The sequence below is a fragment of the Erythrolamprus reginae genome, chromosome 1, assembly GCF_031021105.1.
Source record: "Erythrolamprus reginae isolate rEryReg1 chromosome 1, rEryReg1.hap1, whole genome shotgun sequence".
Lineage (NCBI taxonomy): Eukaryota > Metazoa > Chordata > Lepidosauria > Squamata > Dipsadidae > Erythrolamprus > Erythrolamprus reginae.
The window spans coordinates 177,975,955-177,999,775 of NC_091950.1; the positions used below are offsets into that span (position 1 = coordinate 177,975,955).

General features: G+C 43.5%; 1 protein-coding gene across 4 annotated transcripts in view; it reads left to right on the forward strand.

Moving 5' to 3' along the window:
* Positions 1 to 23,821, forward strand: part of FMNL2 (formin like 2) — a 192,123-nt gene that overhangs the window by 84,355 nt on the left and 83,947 nt on the right. The gene's annotated exons all lie outside the window — the stretch shown is intronic.

Genomic DNA, 23,821 nt, shown 5'->3' on the forward strand with positions numbered 1-23,821 from the left:
TTGTACCAGGGAAGGGTTACATGTTATTTGTGTCGAATCACCCTGGTATATTGAAAGAGCATCACAACTTCCTTTTTGTCTCTCGGCCCAACCCAGAGCCATTTCCAAGGCAGTTAATTTATTCATAGCTGACAAACTAAACACACACACACACACACACACACACACACACTAATTTAATACATATATACATAATTAATTTTTATGAAAAAATTCTATAGAGCCATAACATCTTAAAGATATATCACTAATTCTATTTAATCAACAACACACACACACACTAAATATTTAAACATATATTGATCTGATTTGCATTGTTCCTGTTTTTGTGATCAATAATTTTGAATATTTGTTTCATAATCTACTATACGTTTTGTGCAAGTATTAGAGATTGCTTCTCTTTTTATAGCTTTCTGTAGAGTGTTAAATTTATAATGACATCTGTAACAGCCGAAGGGGGCCTGTTTGAGAGGTATTATTTGTGGTAATATCTACACTATGATACATCCTAGCTTCTGAGATAATATGCATATGCTTCCCTAGGCAATTTGTTGTGTTTTAGTTCTGTGGTATTATCATTATGATTTATTATTGTAGGATCCTCAAGCACTTGGTCAAGCATAGATAGATAAGATTTGAAAAATTCTTATTCATTAATATATGGTAACAATATTGTGAAGCATTCTCTTGATTGATTCCCTCCAATTTAAACTAAATTAATATTTCATCAAACAGAATATTCCTATGTTACTTATTCAAAACTTTCAGATTTGGAGAATGTCCTGGTAATTCTGTATTTTACTTATTTTATGCTTATTAGATAACTTAAAGATGTATTTTCAGAAATGAATCACCTAGCTAATGGCTTGGAAAATACGTTATTTTTAGGAATATGAAAGGCAAGCAAAGTCGATTTTCTGTTAATATTTCATCTGATCTAGAATTTCATGGATCTAGCTTTTGGGGGGAGGTGGGGGCAGTTAGCAACGTCATCATTCAGAGCAAGTACAGTATACAGAATCCCTGTGATTTATTTATCTCTTGTACAGAAGATTGTGGAAAACCCCCAAAATCTTCTCATTTGGTTTCCAAGTTCTCTGCAAGAGAGAGCATTTGCCTGTCTGATTAGAGGAAAGTCCCCTTAAGTCCCCTTAAGGCATGAAAGTACAGAAACTTTCATGCCTTCAGGCTGCAATGCTGTGTGTTGTTTGGACCTGTTTGTTACAGTGGGATTTTCATCTGTTGAAGTTCATAAAGGACTTGCTCATTTGAGCCATTTGGGCTACTAATGCTTTTATGAGCTGAAGCACACTCTTCTTGACCTATTCAAGGTCTTGCTTTTAAGCTGTTTGATTAGACAGGACACCTTACATAGCTGCGTTGCATGGAAATTGTGTTTGTCCTTCACCCTGCTTGTAAAGGCCAGTCCTGTTTATCATACTCCATTATTATTAAAGATAGTGGTAGAGCAAGGACAGAATAGTACTTAAATAGCTCAGAATAGTGTAAAGAATCTGCATAGTGATTTTCAGCTCAACAGAAAAGCCATATTGTTTTCTCGTGAAACATGGTTAAAATGTTTGTGGATAACTTTAGAAATATTCACTTTTTCCTTGCAGCATATTTCTCTCTTCTGTATGGGCAAATGAATAGCAATTCTATGCCATTGGTATTAACCAGGGTGCGGAACAATTGTTCAAAGTAAGTGTCCATATTCAGGGCTGAAGAAGATTTTTCTGATCATATCTATATCTTGGATTGATGGATATAAATGGTTGAAACTTATTTAAAGAGAGAGGTATATTGATACCTGAAGTTTAATCAGTCTATCAGTATTATGTCTTTCAGAAAATGAGAAATATATATATTTTAAATGCTAAAACCCCCCAAAAACCTCAGGACATACGGTTTTCAATTGAACTTTCAGGTCCAATTAGATTTAGCTATTTACAGGAAATTAATTTTTCCCTTAGGACTTCTGGGCTGCTTATCAGATGAGTTAATTATTCGTATTTGCTAAAAGTATGTCCTAATTAGAAGAGTCTGACTTTGGACAAAGTGTCCTCTATTTTGTGGCCCCAGTGCTTAATCCTTCAATATGCAAAGATTTAGCATTTAATTTTACCCCAAATTCTTCCATTTTTTAAGTACACTAATTAACTATTTGTATAATACAGTATCTAGACAAGGCACAGATTAAGAAATGTCAGTTATTGTGCTACTGGAAGAATTATCTAATTCTCAATTACTTCTTTCCAGACAATGAATCCACCATCTATTTTGTAACAACATGTGCCAACTCAGCTAATGTGAAAACCTATACAAATGTCTGAGTTGGACAAACAAGTTGTACAGTGAATGGGCCATAAAACAATGCAGAATTGTGTTAAAAATAAGCAATCTAAAAAGCACAACTTTTGTCAGTTTTCTTTTTGCTTTCTCTTACTGTGGATAGCATCATTTTATTTCACAACTCTCTCAATGTATATCCTATATAATTTTTAGTGACATTAAACTTTTAATTCAGGCACCAGGTTTAGAAATTAAGTGAATGCAAATTCAAATTCCATCTTACCTATGAAAGCCAACTGCCAGCCCAATCCAATTTTTATTTGAAAAATAAGAGAGTATTAGCAATGGAAGGACACAATATGCAAGTAGGGTGGCACACTTTTCTATTGGACAATAAACATAAAGTGCACCAGTATTTCCTAAGGCAGTGATGGTGAACCTATGGCACAGGTGCCACAGGTGGCACATGGAGCCATATCTTCTGGCACACAAGTCGTTGCCCTAGCTTAGCTCCAACGTGCATATGTGTGCTGGCCAGCTGATTTTTGTCTTGTACAGAGGCTCTGGGAGGATATTTTTGGCTTCCAGAGAGCCTTCGGGAGATGGGGGAAGGCGTTTTTACCTTCCCTGGGCTCCAGGGAAGCCTTTATATAAGCCCGATGCACTTCCCTTTGTTGGTTGGCTTCAAACAGAGGATGGACACCCCACTCTATCGGGGATGTTGTTAATTTGGATTCCTATACTGAAAGAAAATTGGGCAAAAAGGCCTCGGTGGTCTTTACGAACATGGTTTCCTAAACTGATTGCAACAATGCAGGTAAATCCTCAACTTACGATTACAATTGAGCCCAAAATTTCTGTTGATAAGCAAGCCAATTGTTAAGTGAGTTTTGCCATAGTTTTAGCAATAGCACTTAGAAATATTGTCCCCAACAATTGAGGTCCTCATTTTACCAACTTCGGAAGGATGGAAGACAGAGTCAACCTTGATCCAATTAGGCAGTCAGCAGAGTTAGCCTGCAATCTAACCACCATGGTTTTATGACCTTTTGCCATGGTTAAGTGAATCACTACAGTTGTTAAGTGAATCATGCTGTCATTAAGTGAATCTGGCTTCCTTCATAGCTTATCAAAAGCTCCCTAGAAAGGTTGTAAATGACAGTCTCAGGATCCTGGAGTTCTGCAACCATTGTAAATACATGCCAGTTACTTTAAGTTTGATCAGGTGACTTTAGGAATGCTGCAATGATCATAAGTGTGAGAGAACTCAACATAAGTCAGTTTTTTCAGTGCCGTTGTAACTTTAAGCAGTCATTAAAATAACGGTTGTAAATTGAGGACTATCTGTATATTTATTTACGTGAAAATCGATGTTTATTTTAGTGAGATGTTGGTATATATTTAAAATATGAAATGGTACCAAATTTCAGCTACTCTGGTTACCATAATAATCTTGACTTCTTACACAGATATGAGTAGTGTTAAGACACAAATGGAAATTTATTGCGGTCCCTCCAATAATAAGAAAACCACCTTGATGTTTTCCCCCTCTGTCAAAATGACAAAGTAACAAGTTAACTGTGAAAACTTGCAAGCCTAAAATTTAGCTCATAAAAAAGTGTGATTATATGTAAATCAGCCAGGTTTTTTTTTCACTTTTGATTTGGAAAAAAAATCATTTGTGCCACAGAACTAATGTTTTTAAGAACATTTTTTAGGGAAAGTGAAGAGTTTCTGCTGAAAATTGAGAACATCTGATATGATTTAGTCTTTTCTAAATACTAGGCTTCAATTATATCATTTTATGTATCTATTTATTTTATTTATATATCCCATTTAAAAGCAACACATCTTCCTCATAGAGTGACACTGGGCAGTGTACGAGTAGACATAAAATTATGAGGATTGAACACAGAATTAGTCTGCAATACTGCATTCTAACCACTGTACCACCACATATATACATATTATAAGAAAAGGCAATTTAAAACAAGAAAATAATTAAAATTAAAAAGGCAGGGAAGGATCTTTAGGATGCTAACCAGAATAAATTAATCTAGAATGTTTTCACAAAATATTCTATAAATGAAAAAACAAAATAGAGCAATAGAACAAATTCTTGACAAACTCATGCTGTTCTCCTTTTTTCCTGAAATTTATTACAGTAGTCTTGGTCTGCAGTTTCTTTGAACATTATTATTTGTTTTATTTTTTTTAACATATATGTATCTGCTTTACATTGAGATCTGGTATCATTCCATTCATTTTCCTTGATGTCAGAAATATAAAGTATAAGTGACTATTTAGCCTAATGTCTGTGGAGAATCACAGTCACCCCAGCTCATGATTGTCCCAAAGGTGCTTTTTCAAGAGGCATCTCGACTTTCTGGTTTTTCTTTGAAGACATTTCACTTTTCACCCAGGAAGCTTCTTCAGCTCCATTCAGCTCTGTTTAGCGGACCTACTACTTTTTGTCTTGTACTTCAAACTTACCTGGAGAAACTGTTTTTTTCTTTTTAGTATTCTTTGTCACTGAATCATTTAGACTTTCCTTAGCAAAGAGAAGGAAAAGGATAGTCAGAATAATGAAAGAGGAAGAGCTTGTAATGCTACTTTTATCATTTTGATGAAAAGATCATTTCCTTCCTTCCTTCCTTCCTTCCTTCCTTCCTTCCTTCCTTCCTTCCTTCCTTCCTTCCTTCCTTCCTTCCTTCCTTCCTTCCTTCCTTCCTCCCTCCCTCCCTCCCTCCCTCCCTCCCTCCCTCCCTCCCTCCCAGCCTCCCTCCCAGCCTCCCTCCCCCCCTCCTTACAAACCTACCTACCTACCCACTACAAACTTTGGCCACCATGCCAAACTTTCTCATTTTTTCATATCCATCTTTTTATCAGTGTTCTCAACTTATAATTAAACTCTTCATGCTTTAAAAATATCTATCCACCATTTTACTTTTCTCATTTGGATATGTTGCTTGTGGCTTTTAGATTATCCAGAACATTTTTACTAGTAATGTAATCTGAGTATGAAATAAAACACCTCTGAGGAAGAATAGAGTGCATTTCCTTGTCCAATGAATAATCGCAACCTGTCTTTTGTGTCACACTCTTACAATTCCTAACCACCTTTGCCTCTTCTGATTCCCATTCTTCAAGCGTTAGATAAACAGCCATGGCTTTGGACAAATGATTCCGGCTGTGTCAGCTGCCACTACAGTCTAATGAAAAGAGATTTATTTAGAACTGAGTTAGATGTTATTAATAACAATGTAAAAAAAAAAAGCTTGTAATTCTCTTCTACCAGAATATTTTTTTTTTTTCTCATTTGTCAGTTTTACCTACATTTTTGCAGTTTCCCTTCACATGTATATCAGGTCCAACCGTAGTCAGATTTCACTGGTGCTGCCCTAAGATGTAGCATGTTAGCCAAACATAACAGATTACTGTCCTTCAACAATTAAAAAGACAAAACAATTTTAAAAAGAAACAAAAACACTCATGGAAGAGAATTTCCATGTCCTTCATCTACATTTATGACAGATGTTGAGACTCTCAGGCTGATGGCAGATCTCAGGATGATAAATTTACCAGGAAATTCAAATTCAAGGCAAATTTAAAAGAGTGCATTTTAGTAAGTACGTGAAGTGGCATCTGATGGTATATAAAGCTTTAAGTTACAGCGGTTGAACCCGTTTGTTCAAATCTTAGCTAACATTCTTATTTTTGAGAAAGGAAAAAAGAAACCAGCAGCAAAACAAGACTCTTCACGATGTCAGTTTTTATGGCTTGAGATTTCAGCATTGTACTTTTCCCCTGTTGATAAGCTCTTATCTAATTGTGGAGGTGGACTTTAAAATGCTGAGTTTAGATGGGTATATGAATGGTTTGGCCTTTATCAGCATGTTTGGAGCTTTCTCCCACTTGCAAGGCAGCACAGCATATCTTTGTAGGAAACAAAGTGTTTACATTCACAAAATAGTGAGTGGGTGTTCAAGTTCGGTTAACATGAGGTCATGTTCCTCTGGCTTAGATTTTACTCTCATTGAAATTAATTTAGTATTGAAAAAATGGAAAGCTACTATATCTAGTATACTAGATGAAACTAAGTAGGGCATAAGATTTGTGGATTCTTGCATTAATGTCTCTGTGGATAACATAGATTTATCCTTCAAAACTTTTCAAGATTGCTTAAATACACTGCACAAAAAAGTAAAGGGAACACTCAAATAACATCCTAGATCTGAATGAATGAAATACTGTATTCTCATTGAATACTGTGTTCTGTACAAAGTTGAATGTGCTGACAACAAAATGAAATTAATTGTCAATCAGTGTTGCTTGCTAAGTGGACAGTTTGATTTCACAGAAGTTTGATTTACTTGGAGTTATATTATGTTGTTTAAGTGTTCCCTTTATTTTTTGAGCAATATACAATTCCAACATAGTGTTATGGTTAAATGCTAACCTTGTGTGGGTATAACAGCTTTATTTTGATTCTAGTAGTATGACAACTGTTTTACAGTTTGCAAAAGAACATGATTCTATTGAGATGTCCAGTTCTATTTTTCTGGTTGTCTTGTTCTCTTTGTCTAGCCTCATACCTTGCTTTTCATGCAAACAAATGAACTAATACACATGGGAGGAGAACTATGGTTCCTTGTGGCCATTTGTGGCACACAGCCAAATTCAGTGTAATTTTTACCCATGGCAAACAAGCAATTTATTCCTTACTTTCTTTTCTTATCTTATCTATGAGGCAGAGGAATGGCATCAAGGAAGTTTGGGTGGTGGAGTGGAGGTGTGGGAAAGAAGATTGGTTAGATCTACTCACAGTTTACTTCAAACCCACCTACTGTTGGTATGCAATAACCCACTGATAAATGGCTGGAATGTCGCCTTATTTGAAACAGAATTCTTTGTGGCAATTTAAGACTTTGATGCCCTGCAATTCTTGCAATCAGTTAAAAACTATTGGCTACTTCAAACAGTTCATTATCTTCATTTTATGTTTTTTCCTCTCTTTATATTAGGAATATAAATATTAGGCCCCGACCCTCTGGAACCAACTCCCCCCAGAGATTAGAACTGCCCCCACCCTCCTTGCCTTTCGTAAACAACTTAAAACCCACCTCTGCCGCCAGGCATGGGGGAATTGAGATCCTCTTTCCCCCTAGGCCTTTACAATTCTATGCATGGTATGTATGTATGTATGTATGTATGTATGTATGTATGTTTGGTTTTTATATTAATAGATTTTTAATCATCAGTACCAAATTACTATTGTACACTGTTTTATTGTCGCTGTTAGGCGCCCCGAGTCTCTGGAGAGGGGCGGCATATAAATTAAATAAACAAACAAACAAACAAACAAATAAATTTAGTTTATATTCTGACTTTGTCAGAGTTTATTGAGAGTAAGTGTAAACTTTAACATGTACTGGTTGGCAATTATTGTAAGATACAACAAACAAATGCATTAAATGGGGACCTTGAAAGAAATTCTATGGCAGCTGAGCACAAACTAGCAGATCACAGATAATACTGGCTTGATTTGTGCTAAATAGAAATGTGATTTACTTTGCTTTAACTTATTAGCAAATATAGCCAGTTGCTTTGCATGATTTGGGCCATGACTTTGGACATATGACCTTGTTTCTTGCTGCTGGGGCCTAATGAAAAGAGAAGTATTTGGAAGTGAATTTGATGTTTTTAATAACAATATTAGAAGTGCTTTGCATTCTCTTCTTCTAGAATGTTTTTTCTTTTCAATGGCTCAGTTTTATGCAATTTCAAATCAAGTACCCATCAGCCTTGTAGGGGATGTGGTAAGATACAGTGTGTTAGCTAAACATAACTAATTACAGTTTTTCAACAATTGAACAATAAAGAGTGGAAAATCAAAGAAAATCGGAGGGTGGTAACTGGGGTGAGGTGTTTGACTCACATTAAGGTGGCCTTATTGCTATCTAGTAAGATATTAAAAGTTGTGTCAGATTTTATCAGTGTTATGTAATGTCTACGTAGTTTGTATGGAAGAAAAACTGTCTCACTATTTGTTACCTTTTAGCAACTATTCCAGGTTTAAGGAATATATAACTATCCTTGCAGAAAAAGGTGGAAGAAGTTGTGTTCATGATGGTCCTTAGAGAGTTTTATAATTTAATTTCAGGAAGCAAAAATTGGTTAGGGAAAGTTACTCTCTAACATTTTTCAAACAGATTCGAGTTTACTCATTTCAATATGTGATAACTGGCTTTGAACAGTCATTCATATCAGTTTATCAGAATGTGAATAGATGGTTTCACTATTAAATAACTCTTGCATAAGTTTATGTGACTGATTAGATAGGCCTGCAATATTTACTAGTACTATTAGATCAGAGTAACTAACAGTTGGAGACATGAGCAGGTGGTGCCTCATCCTAATTAAAAGACAAGTTGGGGTAGATGAATTACAACGAGTTTGCATTCCTTTGCTGACCCAGAGCCCTGCCTACCTGCTGGATTTCATTTCCCAGAATGTTTAATGTTCATCCAAATTGACTGGTATTTATAGGACAAAAAGTCCTTGCGGTCACTAAAAGTGACAAAGATTTGATTGGTACATAAAAAATAATAGGACTATCTAGATTGATTTATTGGTCTCTAATGAAGATCAATAATGTTGGACATGTGTCTGGAGAAAATAGAAACCGAAAGAAAGAACTTGTTCTGTTCTCTTGATAGCTGCTGATATAAAATAGACTCATGAAAAGTGAGGAATCCACCCCCAGTTTAAACACATAATCTGGAATAAAGGAAAAGGGAACTGTTTTGCTATGGCTAGAGTGATACAATTGCCAGCAATAGATGTAATTGGAAATTTTTTATCTATCTATCTATCTATCTATCTATCTATCTATCTATCTATCTATCTATCTATCTATCTATCTATCTATCTATCTATTGGATTTGTATGCTGCCCCTCTCTGTAGACTCGGGGCGGCTAACAGCAATGATAAAAAACAACATGTAACAATCCAATTAATAAAACAACTAAACACCCTTATTATAAACCAGACATACACACAAACATACCATGCATAACTTGTAATGGCCTAGGGGGAAGGATATATAATATATAATATAATTTCCAGTTGCATAAACTATATGTGATGAGTTTATACATTTCCTCCAGGGGTGAAATTCAATTTTTACCCCTACCGGCTCTGTGGGCGTGGCTTGGTCATGAGACTGGGTGAACAGAGATGGCCATGTTATTGCTGGAGAGACGGAGTAACGACACGGACACCAGAGCTGGATTTAAAATTGGGTCATTTTTATTAACATAAATTTGCATAATTTATTCAAATATGTTTGCATAAATTAGCATAAACAACTATGACCCGGAACTGGACCTGCAGGGTCAAACAAATACTTCCGGGGCGGAAATGACGTATGCCAGCAAACATTCCTGGGCAACTCATGGGCGTATCTCGATGCAAGGTCCAGGTGAGGGCCAGGCCGTCACCTGTGACCTTTTCTGCCATGCTGTGCATGAGGGGGGTCCCACCGGCTAACCCGAATCGGGGAATTAAAGGTGTAGGACCCAAAGACAGGTTCCCCCCAGCTGCTCAGGCAGAAACTCCCTCCATGAGCTTGCGGAGAACCTGTCAATCATCCCCAAAGATGCCCAAGGGAGAACGCGCGGTTGCTAAACCACCCAATTTTCCGCCCCTAACCTGCCTACCCAAATGACCAAAGGTAAGCCAATTAACCTAATTAATGCAAGCACCCCCTAACCGCACAGCCATCACCCCAGTGTGGAATGGGCGAAAAAACAGCCCAGCTAAGAGGCAGAACTGCAAAAAATTCCCATTCGGCCCCCTAAGGGTGACCCCGAAGCACACTGCAAAATAGTGGAGGGCGGGCGGGTGTCTGCTCGGTAGATCGGTCCGGGCGAAAAGGAAGAGCCTCGGGCCTGCTCGCCCTTATATAGGGCAAGCAGGCCCCGCCCGGACCAATCAGGGCCTTAGCCAATCAGGCCCTGCTCTCCCGAGCGAAGTCTCGCATCGCGAGACTTCGCCCGGGATCAAAAATGGCGGCCGCCATGAGGGACCGTGTCTCCCGGTCCCTCCAGCAAAGCCTGCCTGCCGGGTAAGTCCGGCGCTGCCCTTGCTGGAGAGACGGAGTAACGACACGGACACCAGAGCTGGATTTAAAATTGGGTCATTTTTATTAACATAAATTTGCATAATTTATTCAAATATTTTTGCATAAATTAGCATAAACAACTATGACCCGGAACTGGACCTGCAGGGTCAAACAAATACTTCCGGGGCGGAAATGACGTATGCCAGCAAACATTCCTGGGCAACTCATGGGCGTATCTCGATGCAAGGTCCAGGTGAGGGCCAGGCCGTCACCTGTGACCTTTTCTGCCATGCTGTGCATGAGGGGGGTCCCACCGGCTAACCCGAATCGGGGAATTAAAGGTGTAGGACCCAAAGACAGGTTCCCCCCAGCTGCTCAGGCAGAAACTCCCTCCATGAGCTTGCGGAGAACCTGTCAATCATCCCCAAAGATGCCCAAGGGAGAACGCGCGGTTGCTAAACCACCCAATTTTCCGCCCCTAACCTGCCACAGGAGCGGGGGTCAGATCTCTATCTTGGCCCCCCGACTCCCCCCTCTAGCTGCGCCAGCTCACGCAGAGACCGCTGCAGGTCCTGTAAGAAGATGGCGTTCCCCTGGTCAGACAGGTGAACGCCATCATTACGGTAGAGCCATGGCTTATCTATTGATATAAGGGGATGAGGTATTACCACTCCACCCAATTCTCTAACCGTTTTCCCCATAGCCCTATTCACCCGTCTCCTAGCCCGGTGAATGGCCCTAAGGGAAGAGGCATCCCTCCACACAATCCTAGGTAATATGTCTGACCACACCACCTGCGTGGTGGGCCAGACCTCACGAAGCCTTCGCAGGTCTTCGCGTGCCTGGATGAGCAGCGCCAGGCCTCCCAGCATGCACAGGTCATTGCCACCTAAGTGCAATACCAGCCACCTGGGTGCGGCCACAGGACGCTGCCCACCCAGACCCTTTTGGGCGCGACTCCAGGAGCCGCCCCCCATATTGCCGGGCGCAGCCACAGAATGCTGACCGCCCAGCAACGCCGGTAGGAGACCCTCCCACCGCATACCTCTCCGGCCCATCCAGGTAACGTTGACCCACCGCCCCAGGGACAGGTGGGTCCCGACGGCGCTCCTGGCTGCCGCGCGGCCAGCCCAGAAAATCATGCTGTGGCCACACAGCAGCGCCGTCGGTTTCGTGTTAGCCTGGGGACCTGCAAGAGGACACAGACACAGAGAGGTCACCTAGCCTAAGCCCTGCCTGGGATCCTCAGCGGGCCTAACATAACCCAAATATGCCGCTGACCGCCAGCGGCCGATCTCCCGAATCCGATGGGCCGGGAAACCAGAAAGTGCCGCACTAGTGGCGCCGATACGGAACGAATGCGTTCCATAACCGGCGGGATCCATGCCCACCTGGGCCATCGCCCTAGATGCTAAAGCCCAAAATTGGAAACGGGTCAGAGGGGTACCGTCACAATGCCTAAACAGGTACCCCTGGCCTGACCCCCTCATACCACAATAAAGCCGTAGGGCGGCCACCGGACACACCGACTGGTCGGTGGCCGCACTAAGGTGTAAGGCAACCCCTCTGTGCAGCTGATCCGTTTTAGACCTTCTCACTACAAGGGACACCCCCCCTTGTCTAAAGGTCAGATCAGCGAACTGGAAGGCCCGGAGCGAAGTGTCAGCCTGAGACGAAGCCATGGCCTCGCTGACCCGAAGGGCCCCAAAGAACATGACACAAGCCGCGGCCCTGAAAAGACGGGCCTCGTACAATGAGGAACACAGACTGCCAAAAACCACGTTGATTGATGACAGCTGCTCCACCGTCAGGGGCTGACGAGTGTCACCTGGGGCCCCCGCTTGCTCCCTAAGCCAGCCCTCCAGCATCTTCCGGATGCGAAAGTCACCCGAAAGATCTGCAAACCCCCCCGCCTTGGACAGAAAGGCGAGGCCGGCTAACCGGGACCGGATCGTCCTAACTGACAGACCACGCTGCCTAAGTTGGACGCAAAACTCGGCCAAATGCTCTACAGGGACAGGCCAACTAAGCTGGTAACCCCTGCCCTGCCTGAACTCCCCAAACTCCTTACCTGCACGCTGGTATGCCCTGAGGGTGCCGGGCGCTACAGACAAGGAGATTGCCCGGGATGCCTCGCCTCTCCACCACTCTGAATCCCTCCCAGACTCCAGAGGTGGCTGGGGAACGCTTCTGGCAGTTCTCGGGCCCACGGGGCCAGGGTCCGAAACCTGGACAACTGACCACGGGACAAGGCCTCAGCAACCCCGTTATCCAACCCGGGGACATGCTTAGCCAAAAACCATGCGTTTAGAGACAAGGACCTGTGCACAAAATGGCGGACAAGCCGCATGACCCTGTCGCTCTTCGAGGACAGGGCATTCACCACATGGACAACCGCTAGGTTGTCACACCAAAAGTGCACAGTCTTGTCCCTAAACTGCTCCCCCCAAAGCTCTAAGGCCACTACTAAGGGGAAGAGCTCCAGGAACGTAAGGTCCTTAACCAACGAAGAGGCACTCCATTCCGGAGGCCATGCCGACCAGCACCACTGGTCACCTAACACTGCCCCGAAACCACAAGTCCCCGCGGCGTCAGAGCAGAGCTGCAACTCAGCTTCCAACAGAAGCTCGTGCCTCCAGAAAGACAACCCGTTAAATCTATCCAAAAAATCCCGCCACACGCCGAGGTCAGCCCTGACCCCGGCGCAAAGGCGGGTACGATGATGGGGCAAACGGAGCCCCTTCATCGCATCATACAACCTCCTAGAAAAAGCCCTTCCAGGAACAACTACCCGACAGGCAAAATTAAGAATGCCTGCCAGTTCCTGAAGCTGCCGTAGGGTCACCTTCCGGCAGCCCAGAACCTCATCAAGCTTCCGCTTAATCTTTACCAACTTCTCTAGGGGCAATCTGGAAGATTGCTCCTCTGAGTCCAATTCAATACCCAGAAAGGTAATCCTGGTGGCGGGGCCTTCGGTCTTTTCAGAGGCTAAAGGCACCCCTAATTGAGCACAAAGGGCTTCGAAGTCCCGCATCAAAGCAAAACATTGCTCCGAATGCGCAGGCCCCGCCAAAAGGAAATCATCAAGGTAGTGAACGACCGTACCCAGGCCACTTTGCCTCCTGAGCGCCCACTCCAAGAAGGTGCTAAAACTCTCGAAAAGAGAGCACGAGACAGAGCACCCCATGGGCAAAGCTCTGTCCACGTAATAGCCCCCCTCGAAATGGAAGCCCAACAGCTCAAAGTCGTCTGGGTGTATGGGGAGGAGCCGGAATGCCGACTTAATGTCGCATTTACCCATAAGGGCTCCCACCCCACACTTCCTAACCATAGTCACGGCTGCATCAAAGGATGCATACCGGACTGAACACAACTCGTCAGGAATGAAATCATTCACTGACTCCCCTTTCGGAAAAGACAAATGGTGAATCAACCTAAATTCACCACTCGCCTTTTTGGGGACCACACCTAAGGGAGACACACGAAGATTCGGGAAGGGCGGCTCCGAGAAGGGCCCCAGGACCCTGCCTTCGGCAACCTCCTTCCCAATCTTCTCCCTAACAATGTCTTCATGACCAACAACCGACCTAAGGTTGTCAGACATGAAGGCCTTCCTAACACCCTGATAAGGGATCCTAAATCCCTCTGCAAAACCTAGCAAGAGAGCGGCCGCTCTCGAGCGAGGGTGGTAGTCGCCCAACCAACCCTCAAGCACCCTTAAATTAATTGGGCTGGGCCCCTTTTCCCCCAGCAGGTGGGGGAGGCTTTGGGGGACCCGAGCCTTTCTTTTCAATCCCCTTCTTGGGGCGGGGGCACACGGCTGCGGAATGGTTTCCCCCACAACTTCCGCAGGCGTGACGAAACCTGCAAATGGGGCGAAAACACGCCCCCTTTGCAGCGAACTCGTGACATATTAAAGAGGCACCCTTACTAACGGCACCCGCCACGGCCTTGGCCGGCGCGGGCGTCGCAGGCTCCTCCTCCATAAAGTGACCGCTATCGGTCCTATCACAGCCCTCCTTCCCTGACATATGAGTGGCCTGGAACCACAGGTCCGGAACCACCATATCCCAAGGCAAGTAGGGGTCATGGGCAATACGCATACGGAAGCCCTTGTCGTAGTGCCTCCATATGGTCCCCCCATACTCAAAATGGGCCCTCGCTATCAGGTCGATGTACTTCAGCAAGGCAGCGGCCCTCCCCGGCTGCCTCTGAATGACCACCGACGCAAAGGTCAGAAATGCATACAGCCACGAGCTGAAGCATTTCGTGACCTTTGTCTTTTTCACCTTCTCCCCAGGGACAACCTCCTTATCTTGTTTAGGGACCTCCCTGTTCAAGATGGAGAACAAATCAACGTACTCCCCCCGCCAGATTGCCTCCTTAACTGACGGGTGCAGATGGTACCCTAAAGGTGTGGCGGGCAACCCACAAGGGATGGCCCCAGGCTTGATGCTGGCGAACGGGTCCCACACCGTGGTGGCCCCCGAGCCCAGCACCCCAAGCCCCGGTGGATACATGAATGGGACCGGTGGCATAATGGCCGGTGGAGGAGGAATCCAACCCCCCACCCCCGCCCCAGGTGGGACAGGCACCCCCAGCGCCCCCACTGGCGGAGCTGGCGGGGACCAAACCTGACCACAGGTGCCTGCAGCAGCCCCTGTGAAACTGTTGCCACCCCCCATAGCTGGCGGGATGAACCCGGGACCCTGGATGGGCAGTAGCGGAGATGTGCCTGCATGTGGTGCAACCTCACCTGCCCCGTAAGGGGTAGAAGCCATCCATGGTGGGCCCATCCTGGTTGGGCCCTGGAAAGATGACCATTGCCCAGGCTGGGCCATATGTCCAGCATGGCCCGTCTGCCCGGTGCTGCCCGCCTGTCCGGGTCCCGCCATCTGTACTTCGTGGGCCACTTGCCCAGCTGGGGCCGACTCCTCTTCGGGGTCTGCGCCCCAAGCTGCGGTGGCAGCCGAGGAAAGCCCCTCCGGGCCTGCCCCCGACCGCCACCTCTCCAACTCGTCGAGCCGCTCCAGGACCCTGGCCCAGGAGAGAGAAGGGGACACCTCGGGTTGAGGGACTGTGGGCATAAACCCTACCACCACCCCCACCGGGATCCCCCCCGGGGGCCCCTCTGCCGCCGCCCGAGCCCGTGCAGACGGCCTGGCAGCCCTCCTAGGCCGCACCGCAGGTTGGGCCGGGAGGGCCTTAGCTGGCCGCTTTTTAGGGGCCATACCACTCAAATCTATTTTAAACAGGAAGGAATAGGGCGGGACCAAGCCCTCCCCCAACGGGCCCTGCACCACTGGGACAAGGCCTGCTCAAAACAGCAGGCCTCAGCGGTGCCAAAAAACCCCCCGGGAAGCCAATTCCCCCCTATCCCCGAGGGCAACAAGGCCCAAACACCAGGCCTTTATCCCAGGCCTCGATCCCCCAGCGACCCCCGCGAGCCCGCGAGGCCACCAGGAGGCAGCACCTCCCTCCCCCTTAAAAAGGAAAATGAGGCTCCAAACCGGAGCGGAGCCCAGCCGATGCTGGCTCCGCTGATGAATAAGCAGGCTTTTCACCCCCCACAGGCCACAAAATGGCGCCTCGCACGAGGTCGCCAAACAAAATGGCCGCCGGAGCAGAACGATCGCACGTCTGCTCGGTAGATCGGTCCGGGCGAAAAGGAAGAGCCTCGGGCCTGCTCGCCCTTATATAGGGCAAGCAGGCCCCGCCCGGACCAATCAGGGCCTTAGCCAATCAGGCCCTGCTCTCCCGAGCGAAGTCTCGCATCGCGAGACTTCGCCCGGGATCAAAAATGGCGGCCGCCATGAGGGACCGTGTCTCCCGGTCCCTCCAGCAAAGCCTGCCTGCCGGGTAAGTCCGGCGCTGCCCTTTCACTTATTTACCTTAATGACCTACAAAAAAGAAGATATATCAATTATTATACAGAAAACAAAAAGATGTACTCAAATACTTACATAAGAGCAATAAGAGTCTTTTTGCTCTTATGTAAATATTTGTGTACCTCTTTTATTGTTTTGTGTACAATAATTGGTATATCTTCTTTTTGAATTTCACACATAAGCTATCTACTTGCTTTCCCCAACCTGGTGCTTTTCCATTTGTTGAGAAGTGAAATACTGTATCTTCAAAGAAAAAAATATAAAGTCCAGTTGTCAAAAGTACTTTTGGGGCAACCATGACATGAATGACTGAGAATCTCTAGATATGATTCAGTGATATGATTCAGTTCTTTTAAATAACTGGACATTACCATGTTTTTCAAAAAATACTTGAAATAAAAGGATGCAGAAAACCACAGGCTAAGGCTGGATAAGATAATTCTGTTCAACTTGATTTTAAATTAAGATTCATATAATGCTTACATAACAATTTAATGCAGAGCAATGGATCTAAGCTTTGTAGGAAACCTAGCGCTCTTTTTTTTTCTTACATAACAAATTGAAGATGGTTTTTGTGCCAGTAATAGTGCTACTAAATAATACGAGCCATTATTTGGGCACAAGATATAGTTTGGAAGTACAGTATTTCAAGTCAAAATAGCAAAAGAACAAAGCTGGATAATATTATATAAATTCATAATATTTTGCTTGAGAAGTAAAACAAACCAAACACAATCACAAATGCAGAAGCAAGTTTATTTTCTTTTTTTGAAGAGATTAATTTACAAGCTCCAATGATGAGCTATTCACTGGAGCCTCATACTTAATTGAGAGATACTGTGTATATCACAATTCTCAGTTCCTTTTCCTTGAAACCCCATATCCAGGTGAGTTCTGACAATACAGTGAGGGGAATCTCTTTTAATAGCTTCTGAGACCATAGTTCAAGGTGTGTTAATGACCTGGCTGCAAATAGCAATATTTCTATCTATCCTTGAAGCTTTGTGTATCTCAGGAATACAGTCCAACAAAAGATTAAAAGCAAGGTCTCTCAGCCATGGTGAGAAAGTATAAAAAAAACAAACCCTAAAAACAAGAGGAAGACACAATCTACTACAAAAAAAAAGAAACAAGACTGAAAGAAATGGGAGCAGGAGGCTTGAAAGACAGCATCTTTTGCTCTCGGGGATCTTCCATCGACCATATCGAATGGAAAGAGGATGTTTTGTAAATAACAAAGGAGAGTCTAACAAGAATAGTGGCCTGAAGGGAAGCTGTTTTCCACCCAAAAAAGCTGAGGAATGGACTCAGATAGGAAAGTGGAAAACACCAGAAAGAATATATGAGTCACACACTTGGATTGATAGAGTGAGCGATTCTCCAGACAATCAGGTGATCATTAGGGAAGTAATAGTTTCCTGCTCTTTTATCTAAAATCTGACTAGATCAGAGGGGAAGAAAGTATCTAGCAATTTAACAAACAGAGTAGATGTGGGACTGGATTTCTCTTTCTGTTTTCAAAGGATGGGAGGAATTAATAAGTTGCCCATTCCTTTCCCCCAATGTTATTCTGTCCATCGAGTTTCAAGTTAGCAGTAACTATTATAACTTCATTCCATATCATGCTCCCGTATTCCATAGAAGTCAAAATCTTTGTTTCCCATTAGCTTCCCTCACTTCTTCTGCTTTATGAATGCGGGGCTCTTTTGGCTGTTGCCGAACAGACTTTGAGAAGCCCAAGAAAAATCCACTGGAATTGGAGAGTTGATAAAATTATATGAATAATATATATATATTTATATATAACTTAAGAAGCATGGCATTATCTTCCATAGTCATCATGGATCAAGGGCCCTTGTTCTCCCATGTAAAACTGAGGCAGAATCAATAATTGTGAGATCGGAAGAATATAAGTCTACCTGACCTTTTGGAACACTCTTCGACTGGTTCATTTATAGTTGCTGCTTTCAAAATATTTTTTCTATTTTTGTAGAAGCAAATTGGGATTAATTATTGCTCAGCATGCTGGGCTCATACTTATATTTCAGATTTATAGGTACACATTGAAAGAATCTTGTGTATTTATAGCACCTGTATTAATGGGGGAGGATTAAGGAGGCAAGATAGAATCATGGTATCACAATTGATTCTCTCCCACACTTTGTATCCAGGTGAAGCTCGAAAAATTAGAATATTGTGCAAAAGTTCATTTATTTCAGTAATGCAACTTAAAAGGTGAAACTAATATATGAGAAAGACTCATTACATGCAAAGAAAGATAGTTCAAGCCATGATTTGTCATAATTGTGATGATTATGGGGTACAGGTCATGAAAACCCAAATCCACAATCTCAGAAAATTAGAATATTGTGAAAAGGTTCAATATTCCAGGCTCAAATTGTCCCACTCTAGCCAGCTAATTATGCCATATCACCTGCAAAGGATTCTTGAGCCTTTGAGTCTGGTTCAGTAGGAATCACAATCATGGGAAAGATTGCTGACCTGACAGTTGTGCAGAAAACCATCATTGACACCCTCCATACAGAGGGAAAGCCTCAAAAGGTAATTGCAAACGAAGTTGGATGTTCCCAAAGTGCTGTATCAAAGCACATTAATATAAAGTTATGTGAAAGGGGAAAGTATGGAAGAAAAAGGTGCACAAGCAGCTGGGATGACCACAGCCTGGAGAGGATTGTCAGGAAAAGGCCATTCAAAAGTGTTGGGGACTTTCATAAGGAGTGGACTGAGGCTGGAGTCAGTGCATCAAGAGCCACCACACACAGACGGATTCTGGACATGGGCTTCAAATGTCGTATTTCTCTTGTCAAGCCGCTCCTGAACAACAAACAATGTCAGAAGTGTCTTACCTGGGCCAAAGGAAAACAGACCTGACTTTTGACCACCTGCTCAGTGATCCAAAGCCATCTTTTCTGATGAGAGCAACTTTTGCATCTCATTTGGAAACCAAGGACCCAAAGTATGGAGGAAGAGTGGAGAGGCACACACTGCAAGATGCTTGAAGTCCAGTATGAAGTTTCCACAATTTGTGTTGATTTGGGAGGGCCATGTCATCTGCTGGGGTTGGTCCACTGTGGTTTATTAAGTCCAGGGTCAATGCAGCTGTCTACCAGGAGATTTTGGAGTACTTCATGCTTCCTTCCGCAGACGAGCTTTATGGGGATGCTCACTTCAATTTTCCAGCAGGACCTGGCACCTCCCCGCACTGCCAAAAGCACCAGAACCTGGTTCAATGACTGTGGGATTACTGTGCTTGATTAGCCAGCAAAGTTGCCTGACCTGAACCTCATAGAGAATCTATGAGGCATTGCCAAGAGAAAGGTGAAAGCATCCTGGTCTTCCATAATGCCTCAGCAATGCCACAGGTTAATAGCTTCCATGCTACGCTGCATTGAGGCAGTGATTGCTGCAAAAGGAGCCCAAACCAAGTACTGAGTACATATGCAGGCTTATACTTTTCAGAGGTCCGATATTGTTCTATGTACATTCCTTGTTTTATTGATTGCATGTAATATTCTAATTTTCTGAGATGGTAGATTTGGGGTTTTCATGAGCTATATGCCATAATCATCGGTATCTTGCTTTGCATGTAATGAGTCTCTCTCATATATTACATTTTACCTTTCAAGTTACATTACTGAAATAAATGAACTCTTGCATGATATTCTGATTTTTCAAGTTTCACTTGTATTAGTGAGACATCAATATATTGAAAAGGGGTGGGATTCAGATCTGGATGGAGCAACCATCCTCTTGCCTGCTTTCTTGTGTATGCTCCTGATCTCTCTTACTTTTTAAATAAATAAAATTTGTGACGTGGTTGCCTGGGTGATCTTAGTAAATCTCAGGGCCAGGATGAACATTTTCTGAACCTGGGAAAGTAGCATGCAGTACCCATCAAAAAAAGTCTCGGCACTTTTCTTGTTTTAAGCAAGGGCAAGAGAAGGCCTTGTACAGAAGGCCCATTTATCTTTCAGATCAAGATGATTACAGCTCAGTACAGTATGACTCCTAGTGTTACTCAATTCCAAGCAGTAGAATTACAGGAAAGAGAACAAGTCACAGACATCTTCAGGCTAAAATATGAATCATTTAGCATTGTACAAGAAGATGTGCAAAACTTTCCTGGTAAAATTCAAAGGAATAAACTTGTACAACATTTAATAATTGTCACAGAGTACAAATAGTCTACGGAGAGGGGCAGTATGTATTGGGGGGGGGGGCAGCTGTGGCTCCTTGAATTCTCATGTACACTAATTTCCACACAAGAAGATTGTTGTTGGTTGAGGGTAGATATTGTTGCTTTTTACATCTTGGGAAAGTGGCAGTTTCTTTGAAAGAGGGCATAGTGTTTGAATGGAAACTGGGATGTGAAGGACTACAGCTCCAGCAAAGCTGATCATTGGCCATGCCAGCTGAGATTGCATTTCAGAGCTAGGAGCTCCCCATTACAGGCATAACAAAGCAAAACTTTTGTAACTCTTGACACGTGGTCCTGCAACACTAGTAGATTATGGGTAGGAAGCCACCTGTTCTCAGATCAATTGGGAAAAGCATAATCACACAGAAGACTTCGGATCTGAAGTGGCTATATTTCTACCAAAAGTCCAGCATTACCAAAGAGGGAAAGGGCAGAAGTTACATACGGGGTTGTATGTATGAAATACAAAATAGAATTCTTTATTGGCCAAGTGGGGTTGGACACACAAAGAATTTGTCTTTGGTGCATATGCTCTCGGTGTACATAAAAGAAAATATACATTTGTCAAAAATCATGAGGTACAACACTTAATGATTGTCATGGGGTTAGATAAGCAATGAAGAAAAAATCAATATTAATAAAAATCTTAAGGATACAAGTAACAAGTTACTGTCATACAGTCAAATTGAGAGCTGTTCTGGAGGTATTGATTAAGAATGGACATTTTTCCCTGCTATCATTTCCTTTTAAATATTTCATTAGCTTTTCAATCAATATTTTACATTCATTAAGTTGCTTTCACATGAGATGATCCATATCATTAGGGACAATAGATTAGAAGCTAAGGATTTAAATTGTTAACCTTGATTTGTATATAGTGACCTGTCAAAATCAGAACATAATCCCCTTCTTGCAATAGACTTAATATGCTTCTCATTTTAATGCTTATATGTCTTTGGTGAGATTTTAAATGTAGGTTCACAGTTATTCTTTTGCCAATTTATAGAGAAAAAGTTTGCATGATCTGTATGTAAGTTTTTATTAAGTGCAGGCAGGCAGGCAGGCGGGCGGGCGGGCGGGCGGGCGGGCGGGCGGGCGGGGTGGGCGGGCAGGCAGGCAGATATTCCAACCATATTTTCCAACTTGCAAAGAACTGACAAAGAAATAAAGGGAGACTAGTATAGATATATTTTGAGCTATTTAGCTCTCATCAGCTAGCTATACCCATCTAGGATTTGAACCTGGGCTGCCTAGCAAGGCAAAAACAATATAAGAAGAAAAAAGTGTACATTTAGTGAAGTCTTGAAATGTAAAGGATCTTAATTCTGTGCAGTGCTGTATTCACATAGTTAAATTAGGAATAGTGAACTTGTTACCCTTAATATAATATGGACTACACATTTTCTGCATTTGGCTAATAGTCAGGGACTATGTCACATGTATGTAAAACATCTGGAAATCATCAGATTTCATCTTTGAAGAAACAGTTTCCAGAGCTACAACTTAATTTGTTGGTTCAGTATAAAAAAATAGCAGGAACCAATTAAAGGTTTTACGGAATTCATGAGCACATTTGAAAAAAAAAAATAGAACAGTCATTTCCTTCTTTGTCTTCCCAGGAAAAACGTACTGTATTTAAACAGAAGATTCCTCAGACTCTGAAGATCCTGGTAAAAATGATTAGATTAGATTGACAGCCAGACAAGCGACTACAGTAGAACCCCGACTTACGAGACTAATTGGTTCTGGAAGGAGGCTCGTAAGTCGGAACGCTCGTATGACGAAACATTGTTTCCCATAGGAAACAATGTAAAGTCAATTAATCCGTGCAACAACAAAAAAAACCGCTGCCGCCGAACGCGGAAGTTAGCGTTTGGCTTCAGGAGACAGCTGCGAAGCGGCGCGGGTGTTTTAAAACGTCGCAGCCGGCCTGGGGGGCTCGGGGGGAAGCCCCCGAGCCCCCCAGGCCGGCTGCGACGTTTTAAAACACGCGCGCCACTTCGCAGCTGTCTCCTGAAGCCAAACGCTAACTTCCGCGTTCGGCTTCAGGAGACAGCTGCGAAGCGGTGCGGGTGTTTTAAAATGTCGCAGCCAGCCTGGGGGGCTCGGGGGGAAGCCCCCGAGCCCCCCAGGCCGGCTGCGACATTTTAAAACACGCGCGCCACTTCGCAGCTGTCTCCTGAAGCCAAACGCTAACTTCCGCGTTCGGCTTCAGGAGACAGCTGCGAAGCGGTGCGGGTGTTTTAAAACGTCGCAGCCGGCCTGGGGGGCTCGGGGGCTTCCCCCCGAGCCCCCCAGGCCGGCTGCGACGTTTTAAAACATGCGCGCCACTTCGCAGCTATCTCCTGAAGCCAAACGCTAACTTCCGCGTTCGGCTTCAGGAGACAGCTGCGAAGCGGCGCGCGTGTTTTAAAAGGTTGCAGCCGGCCTGGGGGGCTTGCCAGCACCCCAGCGAGCCCCCCAGGCCGGCTGCAACCTTTTAAAACACGCGGGATACAAGCGCCAAGGAGCTGTCTCCTGAAGCCGAACGCGGAAGACAGCTCCTTGGCGCTCGTATCCCGAATGTGAGCTCGGGAGGCGAACAAAAATGTCGCTCCCCTCCCAGCTCTTATCTCGAGTAGCTCGTAAGTACAGCTGCTCGTATGTCGAGGTTCCACTGTACTTGTGTTTCCTTTTCTGATCAGCCATCCTATTTCATTCATGTACATTTATTATAAATTCTGGCAATTATTTTTAAAGCCCCAGGTTGATGCAGACCAATGCAACAATAGGAAACTGATAGAATCTTTTCTATCTTTTTTATTGAACCATGCAAAATTCTTATATAATGCTATCTGATGGTAGTCTCCAATTCTCATCTCTCTCAGTAAATTAATTGCAGGCGTGACTATATATGAAGGAAATATCTGTGTGATTAACTGTCCTTCTGATTTTATATGGGCTATTGAAATTTTTATGAAATTCCGTTGTGGAATTGTATGTGCTGATTCCAACATATGGTATATCAAGTCTCATTTTTCTGTATTTGTCTTTTCTTTGCTATGATAGGTTTTTGTTTTTCTAATAAAGAACAAGGTTTCTCCTTCTCTGATGGCAGTTTTATTTTGGAACACAATGCGATACAGTTCCCCTTAACAATGCCTGTCCTTCTATGTGCTCTATAATGTTCTTTGCATGCATCTTAAGCAAATGTACACATCGCTATGTATTTTCATTAAATTTTCAACGTTGATAGCCTTGATACTATATAAGAGCTATTTAGGTAAATTCCATTTTGAACACTAATTTGTTTTGGC